Raw genomic sequence first — 15,028 nt, forward strand, 5'->3', positions numbered from 1 at the left:
AGATTTGCTTGTTGATGTGGATGGATCGTGCGGAAAGATGAGCTTCCCTCTCAGGCTTGCTCAACTGGTAGTAGGGATCTAAGCACAGAGCTTCATGGCGGGGATTTGGCAGAATAGCACTGAAACTCATCTCTCAGCCTTGTCTCTTCTCTTCCCAGATTTCTTCTGATTAATACTCAGCTCAGCCTTTCTCTCAATAATTTAACATCAATTCGCCCTGTTTAAGTATTTTATGGGGGTATTTATAGGTGAAAAGCTTTGACTATTGGCTTGTAGACCCCACTTCTTATTATGGAAATTCCAAAGATAGAGGAATAAATATTCCTTCTGTTATGCAATCAGACCGTCAAATCTGCACAATGGTTAGTTGTACACGTGTCACAATCCTCCGCATTTGCGTTGCTCATTTGCATCTTCCGATCGGTTGCTTGCATGCAGTGTTGATTTTATTACCGCATGCGGTTGAAACTCAGCTCGGGATCGACTGTCGCATTTCGCTATCATTGTGTTAATCATCTCTTCATTGTTGATTAACGGGTGCAATGTGATAGAAATGCGTTGTTAAGTTTCTTGTTAAGCCTTGATCGCAAGCGGTGACTTGGTTTCCTGCAAAACAGAGTAAAAATATCCTTTTTTTCCATCTTGATAATATTAGTGGGTGTATTTGCTATAATTTATAATTATTGTATTTCTGAGCTAATTTTCATACAATCGACGCATATTTATTCTCTTTTGGCCACAATATCTGAATAAGGCAGCATAAATAACTTGTTATTTCTACAAGTTATCAGCAATTATGATAAGAATTCATGAGAAATTGAGCTTGCGGCGTTCAACATTAAGAATCTCAGCTAACCCATTATTATGCGTTATTATGCGTTTAATTGTCTATTTTTGTAGCTAACGCAAGAAGTGGACGCAATCGCGGAAATCGGACCACTGCATAGACGACTGCATGCGGAGAAACTCTCCATCGCAAAGGCCAACGCATTCGATCAACGGATGGATGTTGCGGTAATCAACCGCATGCGTCCATCGCATGGGAGTTACGCTCGTCAAGCGATTGCAGTCATCGTGTAGAGTTGCAATATTAAGTGAATGCAGTCACTAAATGATTGCAGTTATGCAATAACGCATGATAAAGGGATCAATGCAAGGTTGGTGGAATGAATGCATCAACGCATCTACCTCGGAAAAATCAAAAGATGATGTTGACATTTTACCTACCACGCCGTTAGCAGCAGAGATTCAGAAAGGACTAAAACGCGTCGTGAATTTCAAAATCAGAGCAGTCCATGAATGCTGTCGGCGTCCAAGTTCTATCTAAAGAAGTCGATGAGCAAAATTCCAACTGGTCCGGGGATTACCCCTGCAACCCAGGGTTTTCCCTGTGATCCAGACAAATGTTTGAGAAGAAGCTTAAGAGTCCTTCACCTCCTTCATTCATTCCGAGTGACGACCGGAGCCTTTGACCGGAGCTAGGTCTCGGGAGAATCAGCTCTACCGCCCATCCATGCACCACCAGCAGCCTTGATGCACATTCGCTGGAAGCAAGTGCTGCTTCCAGTCGGTCATTTCATTTTTTGTTCTATTCCTATATTGTATTGTATGACATTTTGTGATTAAGGGATTAATACATTAAGTTTTCAATGCATTTATGTGTTCCTTCGATTTCATCTCCATCTTCTTTACTTAGCATCCTTACTTTTATTGCATCACTTAGTGAGATTGTTTGAGTATCGCATACTTAGTCATGTGGATTAGGGATATGAAGCATGTAGCAACCCACGGAGAGGTGTGCGTTGTGCGAGTATGTGAGAAAACCTTATTTGCTTAGTGTGAAGCTGTGGCAACGCCTGCCTATAGGTTAACGCATTACTTGTCTATGAGTAAAGTCAGCAACAACCAACTACCCAGGTAGGTAAGTGGTTGGTCGCATTAAGCAATGTAAGTCATTGTTCACTAGAGATAGAAACAATCTTATGTCAGCCAAGTTCATGCAGTTACCTTGTCCTATGAGCGCTTCATTCATCATTTAGGCATACTTGAAAAAGTAGTCTAAAACCCAAATCTAAGACTCGAGAGAGTGGATTGGAATGCATAGGCGAGAATGGGGAACTTAGAGATAAGCTCCGTTTTCTTTCACACAGCATATGCACCCTACGGATAGGATATTACATGCATCCAGGAAGTAGGTTTGGTGGATGTATGCAGTCATCTCGACACTTAGGCTTACCCACCACATACGTCCTAGATTTAGGCTTTTAGTGTGTATAGCATGATCACATAGCTTGTGTTGACTAAGGTTGCCGTTGCGGTCACTCTTAACGGTTGCAATGAAGACATCTCCGCATTTTATCTAATTTTCCCATTCATTTATTTCATGTCATGAGTTGTCGTGTATCTACCTCTCTTTCATATTCTCATTGCATTGTCTATTAGCTAGGAGTAGGAGTAGTATTTGCTTAGCAACCCCTCCCATCCGTTCTTTTATTCAACCGTCGCTTGCACATTACTGCATTCAGCCAGCTACATGTCCCCGTGTTCGACCTCAGATCATCTAAGAAACTTGCGTCCGCGTTATACTTAGCGTGAATGCAAGAAAACTTGTGACAGGATGCATGGTCACTGACACGATGAAATTATATCTTTATCTTACAACATGTGAACAAATATGAATATGAATGAATGAACAACAAGCTCATGTTGCCATAAACTTGTAACGCTAAAAAAATTGAATGTTATGATGTGTTATCGCTTATGCACACTACATCTAAATATGAGTTGTTAATGATATACTTGTAGTATGTGATAGAGTAATGTGTGTCACAAGTTTTCTTGTGCTGAAACCAAGTATAATTCCAACGCAAGATTCTCAGAATAATCTGAGATCGAACACAGGGATTGTTTTCGTTAATGCATTACTTTTGTGATACATGCGACCGGTTTTTACAATTAATAAAGAATAGTTGTTTAAACAGGAATTTAAATTGCGATGAAATAAAAGTGCGTTGATACAATAAAATTGCATTGAAAATACAATCCTAAACTAAGATGATACAAGATACATGATACATGATATTGAGTTCGAGACTGACTGTGAAGTTATACAAAGAATCGTGGTATACGATGGAAAGTCTTTATGGATGAATCAGAAAGAGAAATAGTAGATAGTAAAAACAACGCAAGTTTGTTAATTACATTAAAGATGCAACTAAGGTTCCGCTTTCCCTTGGCGTACACCTCTCGGTGATCGGTAATGTTCCCATATCTCTATGGTGAAACAGGGATGAACGTAATAAATGTAAGGTTGCTTCCATCTCTGGAAGTACTTCTTGCTTTAGTTAACGCATTCTTCCAACCTTCTCTCGATAGGCAGAATAACATCTTCACTTCTGCTTTCACAGGTGAAGATGTCGTCGAGCATGTTTTAGCTAAACTTAATTATTTCCTTAACACAAATTAATTTACTTGCTTAATTCTTTCTAATTACCCAGGGAATTAGGAAAACATCATGGAGAAAATAGATTATGGATGAACAAAAATACACAGAGAGATGATAATGATAATGATCATAACAATTAATACTAAGATTAAGCGTCTGATACATGGTGTGAATGATAGAGTAAAGAAGATGAATACAAGTGATGAAAAAATAGATTAGAAACAAATACAGAAAAGTGTCAACGTCTTGACACAGATCCTAGACGGAGGTTTTGCTTGCCGGCGTGCAGAAGTAATGGAAAGAAGAGCTTCCCTCTAAGGCTTTCTTTTTTGGGAGAAGTGACCATCGTACATAGCTTCAACGGCGGGGATTGGAAGGATTCTTTTCTCGGAGACTCACCTCTCGGCATTGTCTCTTGATTATCCCAGATGTACTCTGGAAATCGCTTAGACCAGTCTCTCTCTCAGATCAATATATGCACGTCTCTATGTATTCAAGTATATCTTTCAATGAAATTTCAGAAGCTATTTATAGGTGAAGCTTGACTCTTTGAATGTGTGGTCCCCACTAAATGGTTATGGTAGTTCCTGAAATGGTGGAGTGAATATTTCTTCTGTTATGCAATCAACCCGTCAGAAGTGCTCAACTAAAAGCTGTACACTTATCAAAATCCTCCGCAATTGCGTTGCTCTTTACATCTTCGCTCGATCTCCGCATGCAGTGTTATTTTTAATTACCGCATGCGGTTAAAATTGCATTAATTGCTAGAGCTCTTGATCGGTTGTCGCATGCGCCGTCATTGCGTTGATCATCTCTTCATTTTTCAATTGATGGACGCAATGCGACGTAGATGCATTGTTTATTTTATCTTTAAGCCATTAATGCATGCGATGACTGATTTCCTGCAAAACAGAAATTGAAATACTCTGTTCTACCATCGCAATGGTGTTAGTGGGTGTATCGAGGACAATTTATAATTTTCGCATTTCTTAGCCAATTTCTACACTATCGACGCAACTTTTCTTTCTTTTAGCCGCAATATCTAAATAAAACAGAATAAATAACTTGTATTTCTACAGTTATCACACCCCCAAATTTAGATATATTCTTGTTCTCAAGCAATCTTCTATTAAGGCAATATTGTTCAATTCCTATCCTTATTTTGCATCGATTGGTTGTTCTGAATGCTCACCCTAGGCAACATTTCTTAACAACGCAATTTCTTTCTATCCTTGATAATTCATAAACAAGCCCTACTTTATTCTTCTATACAATAAATCTCTACCCAAAAATTCCTTTCTCGTTTTAAAAAGAATGTTTACCTCTTCATGCAAAAGGAACTTGATATGATTCGTATGTGGTGGTACAATTTGTGTTATTTAAATAGAGACTGTTGATCATGGTTACACCCTTCGTTTTGGCTTGTTCCCACGGGTGTCATGTGAACATCCAACTACGGTTGTGTGCCAATCTCAACTTCAACTCTCGATTTTCAGCTAAGTTTTTTTTACTGGTCAAATGAGTTGTCTCTTATACTCTTTATTTTTTCTCTCATACTTTTTTTTCTCTTTTCATATTGCATCGTTCTTAGAAACCCAACTTCGTTTTGGCTTGCTCCCATGAGTGTCATGCGAACATCCAACTACGAGCAGGTTCCTTTCACAACTTAACTCTTATCAGTTTGGAATTTTGATTTTCCCTTGCGCTGAAATTGGAGTTTTGTATGAAAAATTTATATATATATATATATATATTTAATGAACGCATTTTCTTAATGACCGCATCCACTTGATCGCATCTGCTCAAACCTTCCCCACCCCCAACTTTAGAGATGTGCAAGGTTCTCATTGCGTTGTTTTGGATAGAATAGACAAACACTTAGTCAAAATTTTAAAAAGAAGGTTTGAGCAGACTTTTGAAGGATAAAAGGTAAAGTAATGCTATTGCTAAGAATTATCTAAGTGTTAGTCAGAAAATACAAAGTGTGGGAAATGTTTCTAAGGTAATGCATATAGTTCATCATGGCAGTGCAATTAATAACGCAAGATAAAAGATAAAGAACATCGCAATAATTGACAAAGTATGATAAATAAGAGTCTAACGCATACAGAAAGAATTGTTACTCAATTGTATTAAAAATTAACCAAGTATGCAAAGGATTACAAACAACGCAATACAAAATTTTAGCATGTACAAATAATCAAGTAATTAGCTTCTATACATAGAAAAATTAATGAAATTATCTTTTGTATTTGATTCAGACGGGTGCAAGATTAAAGGTTAACACTATGTTTCCATTAACGCAAATGCATATTTGCAGAGGACGGGCAACAACGCATGCATCATCGCAACAAACCCCTCAACTCAGTGCATTTCTGGAGGACGGGCTTATGTTCTACTGGTGCAACACTACCTCAACATAGTGCGTTTTCGCTAAGGACGGGCGAAAAATACATACGTGCGCAACACACCCCTCAGCGCAATGTCGTTGGGTTGGATGGACGTAAAGTGTATCTTGTTATCGCGAGATGCACCCATCATCGCATTGCATACCAATATTTGTTTTTCTTTTTAATTCATCAAACACGTAAGTCGATAAGACTTTGCGGTGTTCATCGTTTTATTCAGTCATTCACAGAAATTTTAAGAACAACGCTACAAATGCATAAAAGTAAAGAAATTAAACATGATACGGAATACACAGTTGAATTAACTTAAAAGTAAACACGTAAAGCAGTAAGGACTGATTCTGATAAGCAAATGATGCAATTTAAAAATTAGTAGATAAAAGTTGTAAAGAAAGCATTTAAACATAGATATAGGGATGCTGATTGAAAGAGTTTTTCAGAGTTACCGTAATAGCATCCGCACAAGCAGTCAATCCTGCTTGCCTAAGTCGATGGTCTCCATGCGTTGATCCACATCACCCCCAAAGTAGGGCTAAATTTGTTGACCATTGACTTTGAATGCATTTCTCCCATCTTCGATAGTTAGCTCCACTGCGCCATGAGGAAAGATAATCTTGATGCGGAATGGCCTAGACCAGCGGGACTTCAACTTCCCTGGAAACAATCGCAAATGCGCATTAAACAAAAGTACCTGTTGACCCTCGAAGAATGTTCGGTGGCTTATGCAGTCATCATGCCATATCTTTTTTCTTTCCTTGTAAAGCTTGGCATTTTCGTAGGCGTTCATTCGCCACTCGACCAACCGGTTCAATTGCAACTTTCGGACTTTCCCCACGCTTGCTAGATCAAAGTTCAGCTTCTTGCTTGCCCACATTGCTTTGTGTTCCAACTTGAGAGGTAGATAACAAACTTTTCCAAAGACTAGAGCATATGGGGACATGCCAATTGGAGTTTTGAAGGCAGTCCTATATGCCCACAGTGCTTCATCGAGCTTGGGTGACCAATCCTTCATAGAGGTACTGACTACCTTTTCCAAGATAGTTTTGATCTCTCTGTTAGAAATTTCTTCCTACCCATTGGTTTGTGGGTGATATGCGGTTGCAACTCTATGGCTAACGTTAAACTTAGTCAATAGGTTGGTGATTATGCGGTTGATAAAATGTGAGCCTTCATCGTTGATTAAGGCCCAGGGCGTCCCATATCGGGTAAAGATGTTCTTCTTGAGAAATTTCGCCACCGTGGCTGCATTGTTCTTAGCATATGCAATGGCCTCAACCCACTTTAATACATAGTCAACCGCAACCAGAATGTATTGATGACCTTCTGAAGCCGAAAATGGGCCCATAAAGTCAATTCCCCATACATCAAATAATTTGATTTCCAAGATTTAAGTCAAGGGAATTTCATTTTTTCTAGACATATTCCCTGTACTCTAGCATCTATCGCACTATACAACATGGGCGTGGGCGTCCTTGAATAGTGTCGGCCAAAAATAGCCACTCTATAGGACTTTTACGGTGGACCGCTGCCCCCCAAAATGTCCTCCATAAGGGGACTCATGACAAAGCTCCAAAATATGCTTGGTCTTCTGCTCAGGAACGCATCGACACAAAATATGATCAGGTCCAAGTCGATACAAGAAGGTGTCTTCAAGTGATAGGACAGAGTTGATTATGCCTGGTGTACACTACTGAATTGATGTTCTCAGAATAAGCATATATGGATATGGACAATGATGAATGTGAATTATACAAGCTCATGTTGCCATAAACTTGATGACTTGGAAAGATGGAGATGGAGTGTGGATGTTGTGTTATGCTTATTTACACTTTATGCGATACTATTTCTAGATGTATGCGTTATTAATGAAATTCTTGTAGTATGTTATGCGTTGTCACAAGTTTCTTTGCACTGAAACCAAGTATAATTCCAACACAAGTTTCTCAGAGTAATCCGAGGTCGAACACAGGGATTGTTATCGTTAATGTATTACATTTATGATATCTGCGACCGGTTTTTACAATTAATAAAGATTGTGTTTATAAAGGAAAGTAAATTGCGTTAAAGTAAAATTGTGCAAAGAAACTAAAGTTGCGTTAATAAAATAAAGTGCGATAAAAATAAACCTAAGCTAATGTTATGCAAGATACAAGATACATGATATACATGATGCTGAGTTCAAGACTGACTATGAAGTTTATACAAAGGATTGTGGTATGCAATGGAAAGGCTTAATGGATGAATCAGAAGGGGAAAAAATAATTAGTACAAACATCGCAAGTTTGTTAATTGTGTTAAAGATAAAACTAAGGTTCCGTTTTCCCTTGGCGTACACCTCTCGGTGATCGGCCGCGTTCCCATATCTCTATGGTGAAACAGGGATGAACGTGGTGAACGCAAGGTTGCTTCCATCTCTGGAAGTACTTCTCGCTTTAGTGAACGCATTCTTCCAACCCTCTCTCGATAGGCAGAATGGCATCTTCACTTCTGCTCTCACAGGTGAAGATGCCTCCTAGTATGCCTTGACTAAAGCTAATTATTTCCTTAACCCAATTAATTTACTTGCCCAATTATTGCTAATTATTCAAGGTATTAAGAAAACATCGTGGAGAAAGTGAACTATGGATGAACGGAAATAGGCAAAGAGATAGAGATGGAAATGATCATAATATTTAATTATAGAATTAAGCGTCTGATACATGGTGAGAATGATAGACTAAGAAGATGAATACAGTTGATGATAAAGAGATAGAAACAAATACAGAAGAGTGTCAACGTCTTGACACAGATCTGGACAATGGATTTACTCGCCGGCGTGTGGAATGGATGAAGAGAAGAGCCTCCCTCTCAGGCTTGCTTGTCCGGTAGAAGTGACCTTCGTATAGAGTTTCAATGGTGGGGATCAGAAGGATTCTTGCCTGGAGACTCACCTCTCGGCCATGTCTCTTAATTCTTCCTGTATCTACTCTGATTAGTCGCTCAACCAGTCTCTCTCTCAGATCAGTATATACACTTTTCTCTGTATTCAAGCATATATTTTCAGTGGAATGGCCAGAGCTATTTATAGGCTTAGCTTTGACTCTCTGAATTGTAGTCCCCACTTTATTGTTAAGGTAGTTCCTGAAATGGTGGGGTGAATATTCCTTCTGTTATGCAATCAATCCCGTCCAAAATGCACAACGGTCAGCTGTACACGCGTCAGAATCCTCCGCATTTGCGTTGCTCCTTCACATCTTCAATCGTTTGCCCGCATGCGGTGTTGTTTTTTATTACCGCATGCAGTTGAAGTAAAGCTCTTGATCGATTGTCGCATGTGCCGTTTTTGCGTCGATCGTCTATTCATTTCTGAATGATGGGCGCAATGCGACGTAGATGCGTTGTTCTTTTTATCTTGAGCCTTGAATGCATACGGTGACTTTATTTCCTGCAAAACAGACTTGAAACATTCTTTTCTACCATTGCAATGGTGTCAATGGGTGTATTGACGACAATTTATAATTCTTGCATTTCTTAACTAATTTCTATACAATTGACGCAACTTTCCTTTCTTTTGGTCGCAATATCGAAATAAAACAGTATAAATAACTTGTATTTCTACAAGTTATCACACCCCCAATTTAGATATATGCTTGTCCTCAAGCATATCTTCTACTAAGGCAATACTGCTCAATTCCTATTCTTAAATTTTGTGTCGATTGGTTGCTCCGAATGCTCTACCTAGGCACATTACTTAACATCGTAATTTCTTTCTATCCTTGATAATTCCTAACAAAGCCCTACTTTATTCTCCTATACCATAAATTTCTGCTCAAAATTGCTTTTCTAGTTTTAAAAAGAATGTTTACCTCTTCTTGTAAAAACAACTTGATGCGTCTGGATGTCATGCGAACATCCAACTACGGTTATGTGCCAATCTCAACTTTAACTCTTGAATTTCAGAGAAGTTGTCTCTTGTTTCTTTATTTGTTTCCTTTCTCATTTTTCTCTTTTCATATTGCGTTGTTCTTGGAAACCCGCCTTCGTTTTGGCTTACTCCCACGGGTGTCATGCAAACATCCAACTACGAGCAGGCTCCTTTCACAACTTAACTCTTGTCAGGTTGGGATTGTTTTTAGAGTTTTCCCTTGCGCTGACATTGGAGTTTATATGATTTTTTTTTGAGATGGTAATAATGAACGCATTTTTCTTAATGACCACATCACTCGATCTCATCTGCTCAGACCTTCCCCACCCCCAAATTTAGAGATGCGCAAGGTCCTCATTGCATTGTTTGGATAGAATAGACAAACACTTAGACAAAATTTCAAAAAGAAGGTTTGAGTAGAATTTTGAAGGATAAAAGGTAAAGTAGTTCTATAGCCACGAATTAACTAAGTGTTAGTTAGAAAATACAAAGTGTGGGAAATGTTACTAAGTGTATGCATATTATACATCATTGCAGCGCAATGAATAACGCAAAATAGAAGATAAAAAATATCGCAAATAAAGACAAAGGATGATAAAGAAGAGGCTATTGCATACTTGAAAGAATTGCTACTTAGTTGTATTGAAAATTACTAAGTATACAAAAAATTACAATTAACACAATACAAAATTTTTTGCATGTACAAAGAATCAAAGAATTAGCTTCTATACACAGAAAAATAATAAATGAAGTTATAAATAAAAGAATGACCGCAGATAAAAAAAAATGTAAAGTTATTGGGGAGGAGGAGGTTCTGGTAGAGGATTTTGATGAGGTACGCGAGGAGCTTCTTCGAAGTGTAGATGCTGCTGGAGATTTGGAGGCACCATAGGACCATGAAGATACGCTATCAAGAAGTTGAAGTACTCATGGTTGCGCTCCGCTAGTTGCCTCTGGTTCAGGTAGATCGTATATGTCACATCCCGCACTAGATTACCCTTCTAACCTGGACGGAATGGTGACTGCAACAATTACCAACCCTTTTACTGGCACTTACTGCCTATCTTACCTGCTAAATAATACTCAAGCCTTGAATACATACATATTAACTCTGAACTTAACACATTTACATTACAGGGTTTCGCAGCATTGTTTATACATGGATATTACAATCTAGTGAGCCTCATCAAGAGTACTAGTCACTAGACAGATACATGTGTACTAACTAATACAGGTCTTCAATTACGCTTCCTTCAACCTGTTTCTTTGAGTGGCAGAGCAGCAGCAGAATAGTCCTTTGGAAACTGACTGCTACCTGAAAAAGAAAAACATTCGAAAACGTGAGCTAGAAGCCCAGTGAGTGACTTAACAAAAATATAAATCTCATGCTTAAAACCGAAACCTTGAAAACATAATACTAAAACTAGAGTATACCAAGCAAACATGTACATAAAACCTTTAAAACCACCATTAACATCATTATTCCTCAGTTGAGAACGAGCATGCATCGCTCTAACTCCCAACTTCTATTTTCGGCTAATTAACCCATACCTCGGCCTCTCATTCAGACCTATCTACGTGCTCATGGAGTTTTCTATGTACCGTCAACACCTTAGGTACATTTATTCAGATTCCTCCCTTACCTTTGGTATCCGACTCACTCAAGCTATCAAGTTCTCGAAAAGCATTTAAAGAATAGTTCTCAAATATAGCATAGGAAACTCTTTAGGATACCTTCCCTACCTTCAGTATCCCTTTCAGTATAATTAGGAATACTAACGCATGTACTTTGACAATCTTAGGTATTTAAAGCATAGTACATCAAGCTTCATATGACCTTAGCTTTAACCCTAACGCATGATTCATACTTTTCAAAATAAGTTGGCTTAAATCATGTTGAACTAGCTTGTAAAACTATTAGCATGCGTTAGATATGGAAAACATACTTGGAAAACTCATACATTAGTAACATCATGCATTGATAAACATTCATAAGCATTAGCAGTTCCAAACTATTCTTTTAGCCTAGAAGAAGACATGACCACCTTTATCCTTAGTTGAGAGTGAATTATTAGATCTAACCCTCAATGTCAACCTTAGTTGGGGAGAACCCTTTTGCTCAATCCCTCGACATCGTATTACCTACGTGCATGTGGTTATAACTGAGTACCATTATACCTTAGGTACTTGACTAGGATACCTTCTCATTGTCCTTCAGTACCTTTAGGACACCTTCTCATTGTCCTTAAGTATCCTTAAGATAACTTCTAATTGTCCTTCAGTATCCATCATATAACTAGTCATAAACATTTAGTTGAAAGGATACCTTCTCATTGTCCTTCAGTATCCGTCATATAAGTAGTTGAATACTAAGGCTTAGTGCTCAAATAATCATACTAGTTCATCCATCATACTGGTTCATCATAAAAATGGAGTTACTTAAACATACTGATAGTATTTGGACAAGATAACATATCTAAATCATGTCAATTCCATGGAAAACATGCTTTACTTAGCATGAGAAACAGTTTCACAAATATGTTGCTTGGCAATTCATTTAAACACTTAGCATGAGAAATAACTTCAAAGAAAATCACAGTTTCTAAATCATTAAAACAGTAAGTCATCACATAGTCACTCACAGATCGTTGGCCTCTTAAAGGGTTATATGCTTCTCCTAGCTCTTCTTGGTTTGAAAGGACATAACTCCTAATTAAACTACTTAGAATTCTTAGTAAAATACCTCAATTAATTCATTTATTAAAGGAACTTTCATCAACAAAGACAGCTTTACTGGTGAGATCCCTATGAGTGAGGTCAGCGAGATCCTCTAGAGTAATATCAGCGAGATTCTCTAGAGCGATACCAGCGAGATCATCTAGAGCAATACCAGCGAGATCCTCTAGAGTGATACCAGCGAGATCCTCTAGAGTGAGATCAGCGATACCAGCGATACTCAGCCCAATTTCTAGCGAGATTCCCTTCTGGAGCGAGATCCTCATCACAAAATTAGCAAGATTTCCTTCATTAGTGAGATCTTCATCACAAAATCTTGCTATAATCTCCATGGTAAGCTGTTTTCTTGTTCTTCCCAAGTAGCTGTCTGCTTATGCACAGATTCTCTGTTACAAATTTAAAAATTCATAACTCAAAATAAAGACCTCTTTTAAAGAAACTTCCTTCTACAAACATGTTTAGAATTGAGTTATTTCTTACCTTAAAATTTCAGCCAACAATTCCTTATAGTTTGGCCTCGAGCTTCCAATTTTCACCTTGGGCCCTGATTAACCTGAGATTCTGTCTCTTCTATAATTTCATCACTTTCTGTTCTTCTTCTCCTGCCATTTTTCTCTAGCAAGACAATTTTGAAAACTAGATTCTCTCAGCTTTCAAATGGCATTGATTTCACTAAATTTGCTCATGTAGATTGTCAAAACCAAACTTTCGAATTTCCTTTTCCCTTTTAGTCTTCCTGCTACTTCCCAAATTCAAGGATTAACCGCCACATGCCAAACCAATAAGTGAGTTTCCTTATTTAACATGTTTTTCTTTTCTTTTCTTAACAACTCTTATAAATAACATGGATTTTCACTTATATGATATTTAATATATATTCCTTTAGGTAAACATGCTTGTTTATGTAACTTTGAATTCGGGGTTTATACTTAGCTACACAAGAGCTTATTTCTTCTTGCTTCCATCCTTTAACCCTCCTAAAACATGGCTTCATTAACTCATTAAGAGACATCTTATTACTTACTCTTACTTAAAGTAATTAGGGTTCGGGTTTTACAGTATAGATGTTGCGTTGAATATTGATCATCATCTGCCTTTTCATCGCAGCAAAAATCTTCTACTCGCTCGTTTACCGCATCTATTCTCTGGCAGAAGAAAGCCTATTGTTGGGAGAAGAGTTCTTGTTGTTGGGCAAGAAGGGTTCGCATATCTGCTAGTTCAGTAGCTAAAGAGGCAATGGTAGGTTGTGCCTGCGATGTTTCGCCATCGACGTTTTGTGGTTGGGTAGAAGTGCCTTCACCCAAATTGCATGGGTCATCAACATGTGGCGGTGGAAGGGGAAGTTGCGGTGAGGATGTTGAAAGTGAGGATGGAGGTACTAGATATGCGGTTGAAGAATCAGGGGCGATGAGAAGGTTGGTGAAATGCTCGGGAAGGGAAGAAGAAGGTTATGCGGGAGGGCTTGGAGGGCGAATTATCAAAGGCAAAGGGTCCAAGGGTTCTGATTCTTGCATTGGTGAGTCTTGAACTTTCCCTTTTCCTTTGTCATCTTTACACTGTTTCTTTGGCTTGGGTTGCTACGGCGCATTTAAATCAATGACGGGCCTCTTCAATGGGAGATCAAGGTAGTGTGGGGAATCTTTGAAGAGCAACCTTAAAATCTTGACGTTTATGAGGCCATTAACTTCAGGCATGGATTCTTCTTCAATGCCTACACCCATTGATAGGCATAAACTTGAGACAGTCCATGGGAAGAAATACTGACCTCTTATGTGCCCCACAAAACCTCGAATTTGTCTTGCGATCAACTGACCCACATCGATTGGAATGCCACGCACAATGAAATATACGACCATGACTCAATCCTTTAAAATCTTTTTATCATGGGAAGTTGGGATGAGTCGTCGTTTTACCAAATAACCCAAAACTGTGCCTCAGGAAGCAGTGTCTTAGACACCAGAGTTCTAATGCCTTTTAATGAAACCGTCCACTTAGTGCTCGGTTGCGTCAATGTTTACAGCGCATCTTCCATCTACTCTTCAGTAGGATCATCAATGATTTTATTACCCAGTGCATCTGGGTTGCTCACCATCAAGTATAATTCATTGATGTCCTTTGCGTTGAAAGACACCATTTGCCCTTTTATGGTCACCACATCCTTGGTGCCATGTAGCCGTCCGTTGTAGAAGTTGCACACTACCTTTGGAATGACAATGGTTGGGCACTGGCAAAATGTTTGCCATCCGTGCTCCAGTACAATGCTTGTAATCAGGTCTAGTAGTGGCACTGGCACGGGGAAAAATCCCATCTCCATCAGCATATCATCATTTTCTCTCTTCTTCGATGGATGCCCCTTAGCCAATGCGGGCTCGCTACTTTCTATAACTACTTTACCCTTTTCTTTAGTCAACGCAAGGTAGGATTCTTGCCTTTGTTTCCTTTCCCTTGCCTTTCGTTGTTCCTTCTTCTCCCGTTCAGCAAGTTCTTTGCCCTTCTTCTCTCTTATGGCTGAACGTTTGCTCGGCGCTTCCTCTC

Source organism: Benincasa hispida, chromosome 12 (assembly GCF_009727055.1).
Source record: "Benincasa hispida cultivar B227 chromosome 12, ASM972705v1, whole genome shotgun sequence".
Classification (NCBI taxonomy): Eukaryota; Viridiplantae; Streptophyta; class Magnoliopsida; order Cucurbitales; family Cucurbitaceae; genus Benincasa; species Benincasa hispida.